The 18,253-nt window shown below is 41.9% G+C and overlaps 1 protein-coding gene across 6 annotated transcripts in view; it reads right to left on the reverse strand.

Moving 5' to 3' along the window:
- Positions 1-17,843, reverse strand: part of ADGRF5 (adhesion G protein-coupled receptor F5) — a 137,197-nt gene extending 119,354 nt beyond the window's left edge. For 4 of the 6 annotated variants that reach the window (XM_060188720.1, XM_060188719.1, XM_060188713.1 and 1 more), the window contains exons 1-3: positions 17,825-17,843; positions 17,526-17,718; positions 16,290-16,379 (exon numbers count right to left, since the gene is read on the reverse strand). The gene's annotated coding sequence lies outside the window, so the exon portion shown is untranslated. Of the gene's footprint in view, positions 1-13,336; positions 13,547-16,289; positions 16,380-17,525; positions 17,719-17,824 lie in introns of all 6 variants that reach the window. The other 2 variants (XM_060188716.1, XM_060188714.1) reach the window with 2 other exon arrangements.
- Positions 17,844-18,253: the final 410 nt, after the last annotated feature.

An 18,253-nucleotide genomic window follows, 5' to 3' on the forward strand; every position in this document is an offset into this window, starting at 1 on the left:
AATTTCACACTCAAAGCATTTGCAGTGTAGCTGGCTCCCAGTCCACCAGCATTAGCTTCACTAAGGAACTTGCTAGACATGTAAATGTGTGTGCTGATAGACAGCATAACAGTTACACAAAGATACTCTCATACCTGAGGCTCTGAGGTCCCAGGTTCAATTCCCTACACCACTATAAGCCAGAGCTGAGCAGTGCTCTGGTAACTAAAAGAAAAATACAAATTCTTGAGTCCATCCAGAATCTAAAAAGTTGGGTATGAGGATTAGTTATTGAAATATGTATTTCCGGGGTGAGTCTGACACACACAAGTTTAGTGATGGCTAAGTTACAGCATCATTTTACAATAATGATTATTTCCCATAGTCAGTCTCATTTTGAGAAAATATCCATGCTCATCCTAGATCTGAGTCTACTGGATCAGAAATTCTGTGCACATTGAGAAAAATGCTGACAGGTGAGTTGCTCGCTAAGTTCCTGGAGTACCTTTTTCTTTCTCACACAAGATAATATATATACAAGTAGCTTCCACTAAAACCTTTAATCACCATGGTGGCCCCACCACTGTCTTCTCATCTGACTCTCCCTTCTATTACTCCTCTGAATACCCTGCATGCACTGTGCACCAGAACCTCGAAACTACCTTTTTTGTCCATCTTTACTTAACTCCCATCGTCCTTTAAAAGCCAAGGTGATGTTTTAAAAGACAGCGAGAGCCCCTTTAAGAAGTGGCCTTTCACTCTGGCTATGTGCAAACCTCAGTTGCTCACCTCTCTTTATTTTATTATTTTTTAATATTATCTTTATTTATTGTATAGAGACGGCCAGAAATCAAGAGGGATGGGGGGAGATAGAGAGGGAGAGCCACACCTGCAGCCCTGCTTCACCATTTGTGAAGCTATCTCCTTACAGGTGGCTTGATTCTGGGTCCTGTGCACTCTAATGTGAGCGCTTAACCAGCCAGCCCACTCCTCTTCCTAAAGCACTCACATCAACTGTATGGGTTCTTCTGCTGTCTGATGACCATTTCTAGTCCCCACTGTCATTCTTAGGGTGAAGCCTTGTCTGTCTCCTGTGACTACAGACCACCTAGAACAGCACCAGGCACAGAGCTGACAGGTGCTCAAAGTTTGCTATTAGTGAATCTTCAAGATGGCATATTAGCAGAGTCTCTTCAGGAGTTAAGAGCACTAATCATACCACCAGACTCTTGGGTTCAAGTCCTAGTTCTGCCATTTAGCAGCTATGCAAGTTTAGTTGAGTTACTGAGACTCTAGTTCTCACTTTTCACATATACATGGTGAAGAAAGTTGTACGCCTTTTTAGTAGAGTTACTGAGCACGTTAGATAAGGGCCTCATAGGCCATACTTACAATGGAGGTTACTGTGTGTTCAGGCATCCACACGTAGTCTGCAATATCAAGATATTTTAAGATAATTGTACAATTAAATGCCTCCACAGAGGGTACTTTTATTCTCTCTCTTCCTCCCTAAATTCATTTAATTTTTTTATCTGGACTGTTAATATACCTTCCTCCTTCTCTTTCTTTGATACAATACACAGTGAAGTCTACTATTAAAATCCTACATTTATAATTCTTGGAAGGGATGTGTTGCAGTTCATTGGCTTATTTGTTTTTTTTTTTTAATCAGAGAACTCCTCTGCTCTTGCTTTATAGTAGTATGTATGTGGGGGTGGGTGGGGATTGAACCTGGGGCTTTGGCACCTCAGGCATGAGTCTCTCTGCAGAACCATTATGCTATCTGCCCCCTCCATTGGTTAGTTTTTAATATTAACAACAGAACTACAGTAATTCTTTAGATGTGTCATATCTGAAGGATATATAAATATCTTGCATCCTTAAAAGATATAATTTGCAATTGCAGATTTCAAGTAAAAAGAAAACATGGGAGACCTTGGGTTTAGCCATTTCTGTGTGAGATGTACACATAGAAGCCATGGGCACATTCTCTGCTTTAGTAAGAATTTATAAAAAATAGGCTTAATCAAAAGTAGTCAGATTGGCTCTATATTCACATGTTACACCAAGAGTCTTATTATTGCTGTAGTTATTATTGTTATTGATGTTGCTGTTGTTGGATAGGACAGAGAGAAATGGAGAGAGGAGGGGAAGACAGAGAGGGGGAGAGAAAGATAAACACCTGCAGACCTGTTTCACTGATAAAAACAATTAGGGCAACAAAAAGGAGTAAATAAATTAATATTTTTTTAAAAAGAGTCTGATTATATCCTAGCTTTTTCCAAAATAGAGATCCAGAATCTCATCTTCTATATTCTTGCCTTCAGGTTCTCAATTATTAAACAGTTTTTCCTGCTTTACATCGTAATGCTTTTCAGTCACCAAATTGCAGATGCTACCATGGCACCAAACAGACTTCCCCAGGCAGATGACCTCACCAGCATATCCTGGAAGCCCACCTCCCCAGAGTCCTGTCCCACTAGAGAAAGATAGAAACAGGCTGGGAGTGTGAAACTGCCTGCCAACACCCATGTCCAGCAGAGAAGCAATTACAGAAGCCAGACCTCCCACCTTCTGCACCTCATAATGGTCCTGGGTCTGTACTCCCAGAGGGACAAAAATAAGGAACCTTCCAATGGAGGGGATGGGATGTAGAAATCTGGTGATGGGAACTGCATCAGTCTTATTCTACAGTCTTACGGATCATTATTAAATCAATAAATAAACAAATCTGAAAAAAAAGTCTGATTTTAATGCAGGTGAAAGAGCTTACTTGGGGAGTGTGTTGCTTTGCAATGTCTATGACTCAAGTTCAAGCTTGGACCTCACCACATTGAAGAAATCTTTGATGCTGTTCTCTCTCTCTCTCTCTCCCCCCCCCCGCCTCTCTCCTGCCTATTTGCATCTTTAGAATAAGTATTTGATGGCAACTTTTTTCAGATAGTGATGACATTACTATATCAGCATAGGAATCATAACACTGTGACTTGCTCCAAAGCACAGAAGGGCAGGCTGGAGACTGGGTTGCATATATGACAAGGCGGCATCCTCTCCAAATGAGTTATTTTGCCAAGTTTGATTATATCTTTACACCTTAAAGATTTTTTTTGGCTACCAGGATTATCTCTAGGCTCACTGCCTGAACTATGTATCCACTGCTCTCATCTTTATTCTTTCTTTCTTTGATAGAGACAGAGAGAAATTATGAGGAGGTGAAGGAGAGAAGGAGAGAGAAAGAGAAACATCAGCAGTTTTGCTCTATCACGCTCGAAGCTCTCCCTCACCTGCTGTAGGTGGGCTCTGGGGTCCTGAAACTTGGCGCTTTCACATGGCAACATGTATCACCTAACAGGGTACTGTTATCCCATCACTTAAATCCCTATCCTCCTCACTAATAAAGCACAGAATATATATTCACCAAACAATGTGTTTGAGTTCTGCTTGCTGTAAAAAGATAAATCATCCACAGGTTTATTTTTCCAAACTCACATTTTATTGTCACTTGGTATGGGTACTGATGATATATCACTATTATTATAATTAACTGCTATTTCTTAGCAAGAAAAAAAAAGCTGTGTCACAGGACCTATGATGGGTGGGTTTTTTTTTTAAATAGTCATTTATGTACAATGTTATTTCATTTTAATAATAAGCCAGGAACTAACTAGTTATTTTTAATTTAGAAAGGAATGCTTAGGCTGGTTAACCAGCCTGCAAAGACTTGTTTAAATACTACATTGACTGAAGGCCAAACAAGCATTTGAAACAGAATCTGACTTCCAAGTCCAGTTCCTGCCTCTGTGTTATGTTGTGTTCTAAGAGATGCTTGTGAGACATTAGCTAAACTTTCGCATCTGGCAGTGAGAAGGACAGCCCCAAGCAGTGTAGGATTCTCCTACAAATCGGTGGCCCAGAGAATGGTTACACATATGGCTGGAAGAACATTCCTACCCACGTGAAGCCAGATGGCAAAAAATCATTGACCTTCCCAGAGGAATGCAGGAAGGGGTCCCTTAAGACACCAGTGTAAACACTGTTCTGAACACAAGTTGGCAGACGCTTGCTAAATATTGCTATTCACGCACAGTGAAATGTGCTTCCGACTTTGGAAGCACTGCCGTGGATGGTGTGGACTGGTGCAGCACGGCTTCCCTCCCTTGGTCTCTCTCTCCAAGTGCATTATGCTCGCTGAGTCCAGAGGCGCCCGTGAGCTTGGCAGTTGGCACTGTGTCCAGAGTTTCAGTCATTTTGTCTACTGGTCATCTCTAGGTCACACTTAGACAAACCACACTTTCTTTTCAATTAATCTTTTAAAATATTTTTATTTGATAGGAAAGAAAGTAATTGAAAGGAGAGAAAGCAAGAGAAAGAGAGAGAGAGAGAGAGAGAGAGAGAGAGAGAGAGACCCATAGCATTGCTCCACTGCTGAAGCTTCTTCCTGCAGATGGAGACTGGTGGCTTGAACCCGGTTCCCTGTAAGTGGTAATGTGCAGATATGTGAGGCTCAACAGGCTATACAACCACCCAATCCCAATTCATGTTCTCCCTCTCCCTCTCCCTCTCCCTCTCCCTCTCCCTCTCCCTCTCCCTCTCTCCCTCTCTCTTTTTCTTTCCAGGATTATTGCTGGGCCTTGGTGCCTACACTAGGAATCCACTGCTCCTGTGGCCATTTTTTTTATAGGCCAAAGAAAAATTGATAGGAGAGGAAGGTAAAGAGGAAGAGTAAGAAACACCTGCAGACCCACTTCACTGCTTGTAAAGTGAACTCCCCTGCAGTTGGAGAGCCAGGGGCTCAAACTGGAATCCTTGTGCTTAGGACTATGGGAACTTAACCCTGTGCACCACTGCCCCCCTCCCAAACCATGCTTTCTCTAAGTGATGTTTTATATGTCAGTTACAATCATTTTTTTAAATTCATTTTCCTTTTGTGTGTTGCCCTTGTTTTTTATCACTGTTGTGGTTATTATTATTGTTTTTATTGATGTTGTTGTTGCCTGATAGGACAGAGAGAAATGGAGAGAGGAGGGGAAGACAGAGAAGGGGAGAGAAAGATAAATTCACCTGCAGACCTGCTTCACCGCTTGTGAAGCAACCCCCCCCCAGGTGGGGAGCCAGGGGCTCAAACCGGGATAATTACACCGGTCCTTGAGTTTATAGCCACATGTGCTTAACCCACTGCACTACAGCCTGACCCCAATCTAAATATGGAAAATAAATCATCACAAGGAAGTCTTTCCGAATGATGGTTTCGAAAAGAAATCACTTTGCACTTGTGTTCTCCTCATAGCAGCACCCAGACTGGGTGAGCCTCTGTTCTCTCCTGAGACCGGTCCTGCCATAAACACTTCCCCAGGCAGAACAACGGGAGTGGGGTTCAGTTGGTGATTCAGTGTTGAGGCTCCTCTGGTTCCCCAACAGTTGTCCTTCAAACAACTGAGCAAATTATTTGCTGTGAAAAAGCTTGCAGGTGCAGCCTGGAGCAGCTGGTACAAAGACAGCAAGGTGAAGTGGTGACACTGAAAAAATATTAGTTGAGCACCACCATGGCATCTCACTCCGAGGGCATGAAACTACAGTCATGCGGGATACGTTCAGATGTCCTTTCCGAATAGAAACGGGAGTCCAAGATGAAGTCCAAGTTGTAATTTATCCTGGCTTTTGAACAGGGATTGAAGAGTCAAGTATGAATTTAAGAAAATGGTTTTCTTTTTCCAAAGCCTGGCCCTGTGTACACGTTCACCTCTCTGAGCCATTTTTTTCTTTCAGATAAACACAGGTGATAGATAGCTAGGGGCCAGGTAGACAGACTGACAGTCTGACTGACAGACAACATAGTGCCAGAACGTGGACCCAATACTATATAACACCTTCTATGGCGTGTCAGTACTAGAACCTGAGCTTCACACATCACATTAATTTAATTAATTGATTAACTTTGGAGAAAATTTTTTTTTAATTTTTTTATATTTATTTTCCCTTTTGTTGCCCTTATTGTTGTTGTAGTTATTATTGCAGTCGTTGTTAGATAGGACAATGAGAAATGGAGAGAGGAGGGGAAGACAGAAAGGAGAGAGAAAGACAGACACCTGCAGACCTGCTTCACCACCTGTGAAGCGACTCCCCCGCAGGTGGGGAGCGGGGGGAGGAGGGGTGCTCGAACTGGGATCCTTATGCATGTCCCTGCCTTTCATGCCACGTGCACTTAACCTGCTGGGCTACTGCCCGGCTCCCTGGAGAACAATTTCTACGCATCTTTTATGTCATTGTTTACTGCAAAGGTCTAGATTTCTGTTTGTAATCAAGTAAAGGACAGTTCATGTTCCTCTCACAACCTTTATTAGAATCATCAAGCAAATAAACACAGACAAACTTTACATTCACTTAGACCTCACTAAAATCCTAGGGCTATTTATTTTCTTTTATTTTTTCTTTATTGGGGGATTGATGGTTTACAGTCAACAGCAAAATACAATAGTTTCTACATGTGTAACATTTCTCAGTTTTCCACATAACAATTCAACCCCCACTAGGTCCTCCTCTGCCATCATGTTCCAGAACCTGACCACCCCCTCCCACCCCAGAGTCTTTTAGTTTGGTGTAATACACCAACTCCAGTCCAAGCTCTGCTGTATGTTTTCCTATTTCTAAACTTATTTTGTTATTATTATTATTATTACTGATTTAGTAATTATCCACAAGATTGTGGGATAAGAGGGATACAATTCATACAATTCCCACCATCAGAATTTCATATTACAATTCCTCCATTGGAAGCTTCCTTATTCTTTATCTGGGAGTAAGGAGCAAAGATTTATTTTTTTTTAATAATTTCTTTTTAGATTTTAGTTATTTATTAATGAGAAACATAGGAGGAGAGAGAAAGAGTCAGACATCACTCTGGTACATGTGCTGCCAGGGACTGAACTCAGGACCTCATGTTTGAGAGTCCAATGCTTTATCCACTGTACCACCTCCCAGACCACAGAACCAAAGATTTCTTTTCTTTTTTTTTAAGATTTAAAAAAATTATTTATTTATTTCCTTTTTGTTGCCCTTGTTGTTTTTATTGTTGTTGTTGTTGTTATTGCTATTGATATTGTCGTTGTTGGATAGGATAGAGAGAAATGGAGAGAGGAGGGGAAGACAGAGAGGGGGAGAGAAAGACAGACACCTGCAGACCTGCTTCACCGCCTGTGAAGCAACTCCCCTGCAGGTGGGGAGCTGAGGACTCGAACTGGGATCCTTATGCTAGTCCGCTGCACTACCTCCAGACTCCCAGGACCAAAGATTTCTATGGGGTGCAGAATATGGGAGGTCTGACTTTGTAACTGCTCCTCTGCTGGTATATATACACAATAGTAACTCAGCTATTAGTTTATGTTTAATTCATGTGTTACTAAGGATTGGCAAACTCACAAGATCACAGGGGTGAATTTCTTACTCACAACCACCAGTGCAGCTCTATCCCCAATTCACGCCCCTCCCACTACTCTCATCCTAGGATGGCTAACACAGTTTTCAGAAAGTCTAATTGACAACTTGGCTACAGTCTTATTACGAGCTCATGTGTTTCAATATTTTCTATATTATACACATGAGTGAAACCACCAATAGCTGTTTTTCAGAGAATCGCAGGTCATTTGATAACTATAAACAATGGAAAAAAGAGTTCTTGAACACAAAGAATACATAGTAAGGGATGAACCCTACCTGCCCTGGGCACAGAGAATTTAAATGGAGCCAGTATTTTTAGTAGGAAAAAAAACTTTGTTAAAGAAAATAAAATTTTACCTGGTGTGAATAATAGTATCGTGCATCTTATGATATTGATGAAAGGTTTTAAAGTTAAAAAAAAAAAGAGGCCAATGTTGTCAGAAGAAACTAAGAAATCGTCCCTTGATAATCTTGAGAAGAAACATATATACAGTTGGCCAAGAAATATACTGGCAAAAAAATATTTATCAACTAGAGAACAATCGATCTCTCTGTGACAAACTTTACCAAACAAGTAAATGCAGTAAAACTCAAGGCTAACTTAGACTCCACTAATATCCTAGGTGTATTTCCTCCCTAACTTGAGAACAGGCCCCATAAACGTAACATTTGTCTGGATACAACAATCGACACTCAAAGCTTTAACAACTGGGAGAAAGCCCAAACTTGTCAGCTAAAGAAGGGACTACAAAAACTGGAAAAGGACAAGAGACTGGAACACTTAATGATGGCCTTCTGGGTCACTGCCATGACCTAGGGCCCTGATGAGGGAATCCTGGGATTCCTCCATAGACTCAACAGGCCTAGACCTCTAATAGATCCCTCCCTCTCTCCATCATCACCAATCACTTCCACCACCAGGAATGTCATTATAAGCCCTCTTGTGGGCCTCTTCAGGACCACACCCTCACTATGAACTAGCAATGGTAAGGACTGCCCCCCTCTCTAAAGGGAGGCCAGGTCAGCCTACTCTGCCACTGGAAGTCCTGAAATGAGTGCACCTAGAATGTTTCCAGAGGTGATCCTGGATGGCAAACACAGACTGACAAGTTTATACAGAGGTTATACAGGCTGCTGTGCTAACTACGGATTTATATGGGCCCGTCAAATTGATGGGGTACAGAGTTCATTGCATTTACAGATTTTCTTCAAGTTTTGGAGCTACTCTCTGCCCTGCTCTGGCTTTCTAGTCCTATTCGCAGCTCTGAAACCATCTTCCCAGACAATATTTTTGTCCACCTCTATGTTAGCTATTAAGCTCCAGCAAAAGAAAATAAATAAATAAAACCCCAAAGTCATGAACATACTATAAAATTTCTCTATGAACATACTTAAAATAAACTTCCCAGCTTCTTTGCAGCCTAAAATCCCTATTCCCATCTGCTCTACTCCTACTTTTTGGTTCCCTTTTGTTAAAAATTTTGTCCTGTTTTATATTTTACCTCTTTTTTAGCCACCAAGTTACAGATGCTATCATCAATTCCTCCTGAATTCCCTGGGCAGAGGACCTCACCAGTGTGTCCTGGAACCTCCCCTCCCCAGAGCCCTGCCCCACTAGGGAAAGATAGAAACAGGCTGGGGGTGTGGATCCACTTGCCAACACCCATGTCCAGCAGAGAAGCAATTACAGAAGTCAGACCTCCCACCTTCTGCAGCCCATAAAGGATTTTAGTTCATACTGCCAGAGGGATAAATACTAGGGGAAGATGACCAGAGAACTCTGAATCCCAATTCCATCAGGACTCAGAGAGAGAAGAGGATAAAAAAAGTGGGGGAATATAGATAGATAATTATAGAAAGAACTGTTATGTCACATCTGTGATCTTGGGAAAACGACTACAATTTCCAGTGGAGGGAATGGGGGCACAGAACTCCAGTGGAAAGGTGTGGAATTATGCATTTGTTATCTTATAATTTTGTAAATCCATATTAATTCACTAATAAAAAATTCTAAAAACCAGGGGATAGGGGATCACATGCCTGGTTAAGTGCAGACACTACACATTACAGTGTGTAAGGACCAGGGTTCAAGCCTCCAGTTCTCAACTGCAGGAAGGAGGCTTCATAAGTAGTGAAGCCATGTTGCAGATCTCTCTTTTTTTCTCTCTCTCCTTCCCTCTCAATATTTCTCTGTATTTATCCTAAATAAATAAAACATTTCTATTTTCTTGTGTATTTTCCTCTGCAAACACACACACACACATACACACCTGAATGAACACACAGGTATGCACAGATAAAACAAGCCTGCCGCTATACACACACAACACAATTCCAGCATTATTTTTCATATCTCAGTTTAGAAACCTGGATTTTCTGCCTGTGGGGACACAGGAGTGGTGGACAGAAGAAAGGGTTAAGTAAGGATCTCTAGTAATGCTTCCACTTGTTCTCTGAGCAGTAACAAAGAGAGGAAGCACAACCTTTGTGGAAGGAAATTCCCAGGCCCCATTCGGACATTCACAACCTGCCCTGTGAACCCCTGAGGAGTGTCTGATAATAAACAGGCACAAACAAAACAATCCTTAAAGGCATTTTCACTAACATTCTTGCATCTTCACCATAGGACTGAAACACCTTTTCCTGCATCTGTGGGGCCAGAGGGCCCCTGGCCAGCCACCTGCCAGCAGAGCCCAATGCCCCTGCCTCAGCTCAGGGCTGACATCTGTGCACAGTCTGAGCAGGAGAGTCCAATCTCCAAATGGGACTGCTGGAATGCAGATCACAGACCCCACACAGGGTGCTTACAGACTGTCACGTGCAGAACCAAGACCCAGCTAGTCATTCACTGCTGTGGCATCAGACACAACCCTGAAGATTGCAAGCTTGAGCAACAATGCATTGACCTTCTCCAGGAATAGGGAGAGCTTAACAAAGACATGAAGAACTTTGCATGTAAAGTGTGCCAATTATGTAAAACAAAACAAAACAAAAAAGGTTTCTTCCTCTACATTAGCAAAAAAAAAAAAAAAAGAGGGAGAAGAAGGAGAAAGGAAGGAAGGAAGGAAAGAAGAAGGAAGGAAGAAAGAAAGAAAGAAAGAAAGAAAGAAAGAAAGAAAGAAAGAGAAAAACACAAAGGCAGCAAATTTCCCAAACACAGAAAAAAAACCCCTGGAGACTTGGAGGTCAATATTATTATGGTGGTTTCATGTAAGGAGTTCAAGTATAAAATCCTAAGTCAATGGCAGTGAGGGTCACTTTGTCATGTGCTTTATCTGTCCTCAAACTGGAAGGATACAAGGTAATTGCATTCACTCTGTAGCTGAGTAAATCAGGAATCAGAAACTGGCCTAGAGTCACAGAAAAGATCAGGATGGTTCAAGATTCAGATGATGGGTGTGTGCGCGTACGTGTGTGTGTGTGTGTGTGTGTGTGTGTGTGTGTGTGTGTCTATGTATGTGTGTCTGTGTCTGTGTGTATTTCTGTGTCTGTGTGTGTGTGTGTGTGTCTACATCTGTGTGTGTCTGTGTGTGTGTGTGTCTGTGTGTCTATGTGTCTGTGTCTGTGTGTGTATGTGTGTGTGTGTGTGTGTGTGTGTGTGTGTGTATTAGGGCTGTGTTGATGCATTTATACATTGTTTATTTTTTGCCTCCAGGGTTATCACTGGGGCTCAGTGCTTGCATTATGGCTACACTGTTCCTGCAAGCCATATTTTCCATTTTTGTTGCCACTGTTATTGTTGTTGTTGTTGTTGGGTAGGAAAGAGAGAAATTGAGAGAGTAGGGGAAGACAGGGAAGAGAAAGAAAGACACCTACAGATCTGTAAGCCACCCCCCTGCAGATGGGAGTTGGGACATTTATACATTTTTACTGTAATAAGCTTAACAATCTCTTTTTTAGTTGTGTTCTAGCCCAGGGCTGTTGAAAGACATAGCTGCCTCTAGGCTAGATGAAAACCTTCCTCATAGTTCTCAGGAAGTATAGCTCCCTAACTACAAACAGAAAGCTGAGCCTGATCTCTGCGGTATTTTTAGAATAAATGACCATACATGTCCACTCATTTGCATCTGCTCAGTGCTGGTGACCCTCATCCTGACCCCAGCAGTCAGGCCCATGTGGATTGGGGGAATGACAGGTTCCAGATTTTACCCTAGGTGGGGTTACCCTGAGCCTTCCACCCAGGCCTTTCTGTCCTTTGTACTGTAACAATGCACGGAAACATGGGCTTGTTAGAGGAAATTCCCAGAGCCATAGTTTGGACATTAGACAGTTGCTTTGCTCTGTTGGACAGGCTAATGTGCATCTAAAAATAAACATACCGGTCAGCTTGAGTTTCTGCGATTTTACTCTGCGTGGTTGCTTGTATTTCAAGTGGCTGTTTTTTTTAATCATATGGATCTGTGTTTTTAAGAAACAAGTTTAGTCAAACCAAGGTAAAAAAATATCCAGTGGTTTTGCGTTGATTTGATAAAGGGTCGTATTTGCTGCTACCCCTCTCTCTGGAAAGTTCTGCAGCTTTCTCTGCCCAGGAAAATGCCAAAACAAAATTGAAGAAAGCAAAGACGTGCCGAGATATTTCTCAGACAGCTACAGAAAGATGTGAGGCTTCCAAACCTCAAAACCACTTAGATCCTCTGATTCCATGATCAAAAACAAAGCACCCTGATAACAGTCTGGAGCAGTAAATAGCATCAGCAGAACTCGCCTAGAATAAATCCCCCCTTCTCTAAGTCTCCCGGCTCTCAGCATGCAATGAGCCAATTCTTATTAACATGGCTTGTCTAGTGGACAAGCAAAGGTGTGAGGAAAACAGGTGTGGAGCCAATTCACTAAAGTCAGAGAGAGCAGCTCGCTACAGTTTCCTGAAATCAAAGATTCCACCCCTCATTTTGCAAATTCAGAGGCTAAGAAGAGTCATTTCATTTTTACTTATGACAACTATATTTCTGAATGGATAAGAAGACAGGTTATATAGCTAGGGCTCCATTTTTTAGATAGAACAGAAATTGGGGGCAATTTTCCCATTACCTGTCTGACTTTAGTTACACTGAAAATGCACCAAATCTTGGCAGTTTTTCATTAATCAGCAATGTGTTTGCAGCAAAAGAAGTTGCTCACAAACTGGTTAAAGAGTAACACAAGAGAAGTGGTTTAGAAATGAACTTTTCCCACCTCATTGTTCTTACTTCTCTTTTGCTTTTTTTTCCTGGAAGTGCAACCTAACTATTGTCTGTTGCATGAAAGTATTTTAAAATGATCAAAACAGATAGGGAGGTCTAACTAGCAAAAATGCAACTACAGTCACCCTCCAGGCTGGCAATTTTTTTTTTTTTTTTTTTTTTTTTTTTTTTTGCAGACCTTCATTTGGTGGCTTGGATTGGGGCCTGACATCACTCTTGGGAGCTATGAGCTGGAAGGACCCTGAAGTCATCACCCAGGCTCCACCCAGTCTGATATCCCTTTGGGAGGAACACAGAGACCACAGTCTTCCAGGGTGCTGGAACACTGCCTGGGACAGGGCGTTCACCACCACCACAGGGCAGTTCACCCACTTTTAAAACAATTCGTATGGTACCTAAGTCCTTCCACACATTGAGCTACAACCTGCTACGCTATAGTTCCCACACACTATGATGACCTCTGGTCCCACCGAGAAAAATCTCCAAGTATTGGGAGTTTGCAGCCTTCACGAGCTGCAAAACCAACTTCTTATTTCAAAAATGTCCCCTAGTTCCGCCAACTATTCTGAAAATCAGTTTTCTCCCATTTCCCCAGGCTTCTCTTTAATCTAATGTGTTTCCTGAGACAAGCAGCAGCTAATATTAGCAGCACCTACCTAATTAATCCTCTCTGCATCTGTGTGTACTCATTATTATCTGCATTTTCAAGATCAAAAGAGACCAGACAAGACACTGTTACTTACTCAAGGAAATAGTGGATGAAGGTTCTAAAGAAGATCTGGCTAGCTTGACCCAATTCAGTAGAAGTTGGCTCAGACTACACTGACCAGGTATAGCCAGACTTCATCTACAGAACATTCCGTAGTCTGTGGCTGATCATTAGAAACTTCTCCTGCAGGTTAACATCATCTCTGTTGCTACAAGTTGTTGTCACTAATAGAGACATAAAGGGGCTGGGAGAAGGAGCGCCTGGTCAGTCAAACACACATATCATCATGCACAAGGACCCTGGTTCGAGCCCCTACTCCCCACTTGCAGGAGAGGAAGCTTCATGAGCAGTAAAGCAGAGCTCTAGTTGTCTGTCTTTCCCTCTCCTTCTCCATCTCCCTATTTCTTAAAAGCTATTAGCCCACCGTCATAGACCTGAGCATGTGGACACAACAATGAAAGGACACCCTTGAGACATTTTCTTTGTCAGTTTGACCCAGAGAACTACAGAACACGGCTTTCAAATAATCATATAGAATGAGAAGCTGAGACTGAAAGATAAGCCTAGACAGAGTAGGTTCCGAGTTCTCAGGAGGCAAGAGAGTACCTTCTTCACCATAAGGGAGAATCAAGGTTCACCGAAAGCCAGTAGAATCACCCCAGTGTCTGGTGATAGATGTAGGAGGCTGCGAGATGTCTCCCCAGAGGAGCACACACTTTACTGTGTGAAGACCTGGTTTGTTCCGAGCTGTACAGGTGTGCTACTGCTAGTGCTTCTCCTCCTCCTCCTCCTCCTTCACCTCCTCCTCCTCCTTCACCTCCTCCTCCTCCTTCTTCTCCTTCTCCTTCTTTTTCTTCTTCTTCTGTGGCTGCTTCTCCTTCTCCTCCTACTCCTACTCCTCCTTCTCCTCCTCCTCCTCCTTCTTTTTCTCCTCCTCCTTCTTCTTTCTCTTCTTCCTCTTCCTCTTCCTCTTCTTCCCCTTCTCCCCCTTCTTCTCCTCCTCCTCTTCTTCCTCCTTTTTTTTGTCTCCAGCATTATCACTGGGGCTTCGTGCCTGCACTATGAATCCACTGTTCCTGGAGGCCACTTTTCCCATTTTGTTGCCTTTGTTGTTGTGCTTGTTGTAGTTGTTATTGCTGTTTTAGCTGTTGTTGTTGTTAGATATGGCAGAGAGAAATCAAGAGAGGAGGGGAAGACAGAGAGGAGGAGATAAAGACAGACACCTGCAGACTTGCTTCACTGCTTGCAAAGCGACTCCCTTTCAGGTGGGGAGCTGGGGGCTCGAACCGGGATCCTTAAGCCTAAACCAGCCCTTGTACCACGTGTGCTTAACCCACTACGCTACTGTCCAGCCTCTGTGAAGTGCTTCTATTCTCTCTTTCTCTCCCCACTTCCCCATCTCTTACCTTCTACCTTAATTTTTAAATTTTTTAAAAATTATACCTTCTATTTATTTATTCCCTTTTGTTGCACTTGTTGTTTTATTGTTGTAGTTATTGATGTCATCATTGTTTGATAGGACAGAAAGAAATGGAGAGAGGAGGGGAAGACAGAGAAGAGGAGAGAAAGACAGACACCTGCAGACCTGCTTCACTGCCTGTGAAGCGACTCCCCTGCAGGTGGGGAGCTAGGGGTTTGAACAATTTTTTTTTATTTAAAATATTTGTGGGCATCTGTGGAATTGTACAGACATACATTCTCAGGGAAGTTCTGATCATAAGGAAAGCACAACAATAAAAATAATAATAATTTTAAAAACTAAATGAGAGCTTCAAACATGACCAAGCTTGCTTCCCACTAACACCATACTGCTTGCATGCCCGCCCGCCTGTGCCTGAATTCAGGTCTGGTTTATCAGCTCTCATTAGAGGTCAGACATCTCTGAGCTTTCCACCCCTGCTTTCTAGAGAGAAACAGAAGAAAGTGCAAGATCGAAGCTGCTAAGAGCTAAGCCTTACATCATATTTCTGGCGTGCTGTTCAGGGTCTGCTACATGGAAGATGTTCTATCATTTGCTGAATATAAAGAGGTTCTGACTTCAGGTGATAGTGGCAAATGACATTGATAGGAAGGACTTAACAACAGAGACTTCGCTGTCGATAGATTGTATGCCATATGACACATAGTAAGCCTGCAAAAATTATTGGTAGAAAGATGAATCCAGCAAAAGTTCAAAAACAAACAGTACAGAAAAAACTTATTTATTTTTTTTAGGGTTCAGCAATTTCCTCTTAAAAAACAACAACAACAACAAAAAAAAAACCTGTAATGTGTTGGCCATAAACTGGTGGTTGGGTTATCCTGCAACATTTCCATTCATTTACTCATGAATTTTATTTACAGTCAGTTGGGTCTAAGATTTTGTTTCAAGTATTGTGGATTCAGAAATCAAAATCCAATAACCACTTGCGAATGAAAACATGCACAGACCCACAGCTGAGTGTGTAAAGGCTACAGCAGAAGCATTTCACTACGTGCCATACCATCTCAGACAGGCGAGTACTTGGTACTCGCAAGAGGAAAGAGGGATCCTTGAAAGTGAGAAAGACACACTTTGATGCCACTGAACATCAGTGATCCTGCATTCTGGAGATCTGGAAGGTGTGTGTCATACAGCTGCAAAGTCTAGTAGGGAGAGTTGAGGTGATAAGATGACAACGATCAGGCTTCGGGGCTTGAATATGGGATAGTGGAGGACCCAGTTGAGCACAGGTTACTGTGTTCAACCACCCTGTCCCCACCTACAGGTAAACTTCAGGTTACATGAAACTGTGCTTCAGATATCTCTCTGTCTATATCTATCCCTCCTGTCTCAATTTCTCTCTGTCCTATCAAATAAAAGAAAGGGAAGAGAAAGGGAGCAGACTTAGAAGGTCTTGCCTAGTCTTGTTAAGATTTATCACATTTTGACATGTGTCTGAATTACCCAGGAGCCTTGTAATGAATCTGCATCTCAAGCAAGGTGATGAGGGAAGTTGGTCCCTTACCTTCAAGTAGCAAGGCTATATAAGCATTAGGTGCAATAGAAGAGTCCATGAAAAAGGTGACATAACCGGAACTGTATTTTCTCAAGAACACTATGGGAGAAGAAATAGAGGAATATTGTGCTGAAGTAAAATGAATAAATGGAAAGAAATATTTAGCTTCTAAATTGAGAAAGTCAAGGAAAACGAGTCTGTTCAATAAACATATATATATATGTATATATATACATATATATCTGTGTATATATATGCTGGTATTCTATGCTGTAGCTATAAAATATTTCTTTCAGAGGAAAGATTGATTACAGAGACAAAAAGTAAACAATGACAAGTTCAGGGAGAAAAAAAGTCCAAAGAAATATGTATTTGAATACACTTTGATGACTCTTGGTCAAATTAGTTGGCTAAGGTGAAGCAGTAAGTGTCTCTCTCTCTCTCTCTCATACTTTATGCATCTCTCCCCTCCTCTTAATTTCTCTCTGTCTCTATTCAAAGTAAATAAATAAATAAATATTTAAGAGAAAGTGCAGAAGATAATCTTAGAATTTAAGTTTCTTTTTAAAAAAAGAGAGATTAAGAAAGAACTACCAGGTCTTCGACGATTATCACAACAGACTAAATAAAACAAGTTTCTCAGCCACCACTCACTTGATACCTAATATCAGGAGACTTCAGGAAAAGAAATCATTTCAGATTGTTATAGAGAAAATAACATGAACACTCACCATAGCCTGAATAAATTGATTTACTTAGAGCTCATAAGAACCCTCAACTAGAAAAGCTTATTTGTTTTTCTGATAAAAAAAATCCTCTGTCAACCCTAGCATACCTTTAACTGAAAAAGAAAACTCCTGCCCCAAAATAATCACATTAGGGATCTAAATTGTTTTAAAAGTCTGGTAGTAAGCTTTTTCCTTATAGCCAAAGTCAAAACATTACCTCTAATAAGATTTATTCTCTGGAGAAAATAATAATCACGTTCAATGTACGGTTAGAATTCTTGATCCAAAACTCAAAAAAAAAAAAAAAGAGTTCAATTGTCAAATGCAAAAACTCAAATATCCTCACCCTCCCATGACTTTTCCCCTAATCCTACAAACCAATAAACCTCAACAGGGTACACACGTTGAAATCACACAGCCCACTAGGGAAGACATGGTGGACACGTACATGATTCAGAGCAAGACCACCTTGATTCTCTAGTTAAGGAAACAAAAAGAAAATCATACAGGGACCTACCTTTCTCTTCTGGGCTTTTTCAGGCTTCTGAAACTTGAGCATGTGCTGGAGATCTTCTCAAGAGCTGCTCTGTTGAGGTGGACCTCACAGGAGTGCAGGAAGGTAGAGTTTCACAGGACCAGAGTTCAGATCCTCAGGACTCAGACAGGCTGTGGACCCTGGGGAGCAGAGGTGAACAGCTTTCTGTCCTTGGCTGCAGGAAGAAGCAAAAAGCAGAGTGGCTGGAGGTGGGGGCGGAGTTGGGGGGGTTGGGTGGGAGGGAAGTGATATGGGAACAGTAATAAATTAGAGATCCTCACCACATGATTTCCTGTACTGGGGGCCTGTTGCCTTTTCCCAGTCTCCCTAGAGGAAATAAGAAATTAAACTTGTCCTTTAGTCACTGGATGGAAAGGAAAGAATAAACACACTAAGAACCATGAAAATGAGAAGTAGCAGGGCAGTGGCGGGCTGATGGGCCAGGCGGCTTTACCTTTCAGTAAGAGCCTGCTTCCGGAAGTTTCACCAGAGCCAAGTGTTTAACTCTGCTAAAGTCAAGGATGCCCTCATCCTCTTCCACTGAAGCTTATTCTGGCCACAGTTCAGACTGTGCAAAAAGCAGCTGTGCATATCAGGCCCGAGAAGGGTCTGTTTATCACCTAGGGAAGTAGAAAGACCCTCTCCAGCTACTCTGTCTTTGGAAATGTTGATGAAAATCTATTTGTAACTTTAAAGCAACTTCTAGATCT

The sequence above is a fragment of the Erinaceus europaeus genome, chromosome 4 (assembly GCF_950295315.1).
Source record: "Erinaceus europaeus chromosome 4, mEriEur2.1, whole genome shotgun sequence".
NCBI lineage: Eukaryota > Metazoa > Chordata > Mammalia > Eulipotyphla > Erinaceidae > Erinaceus > Erinaceus europaeus.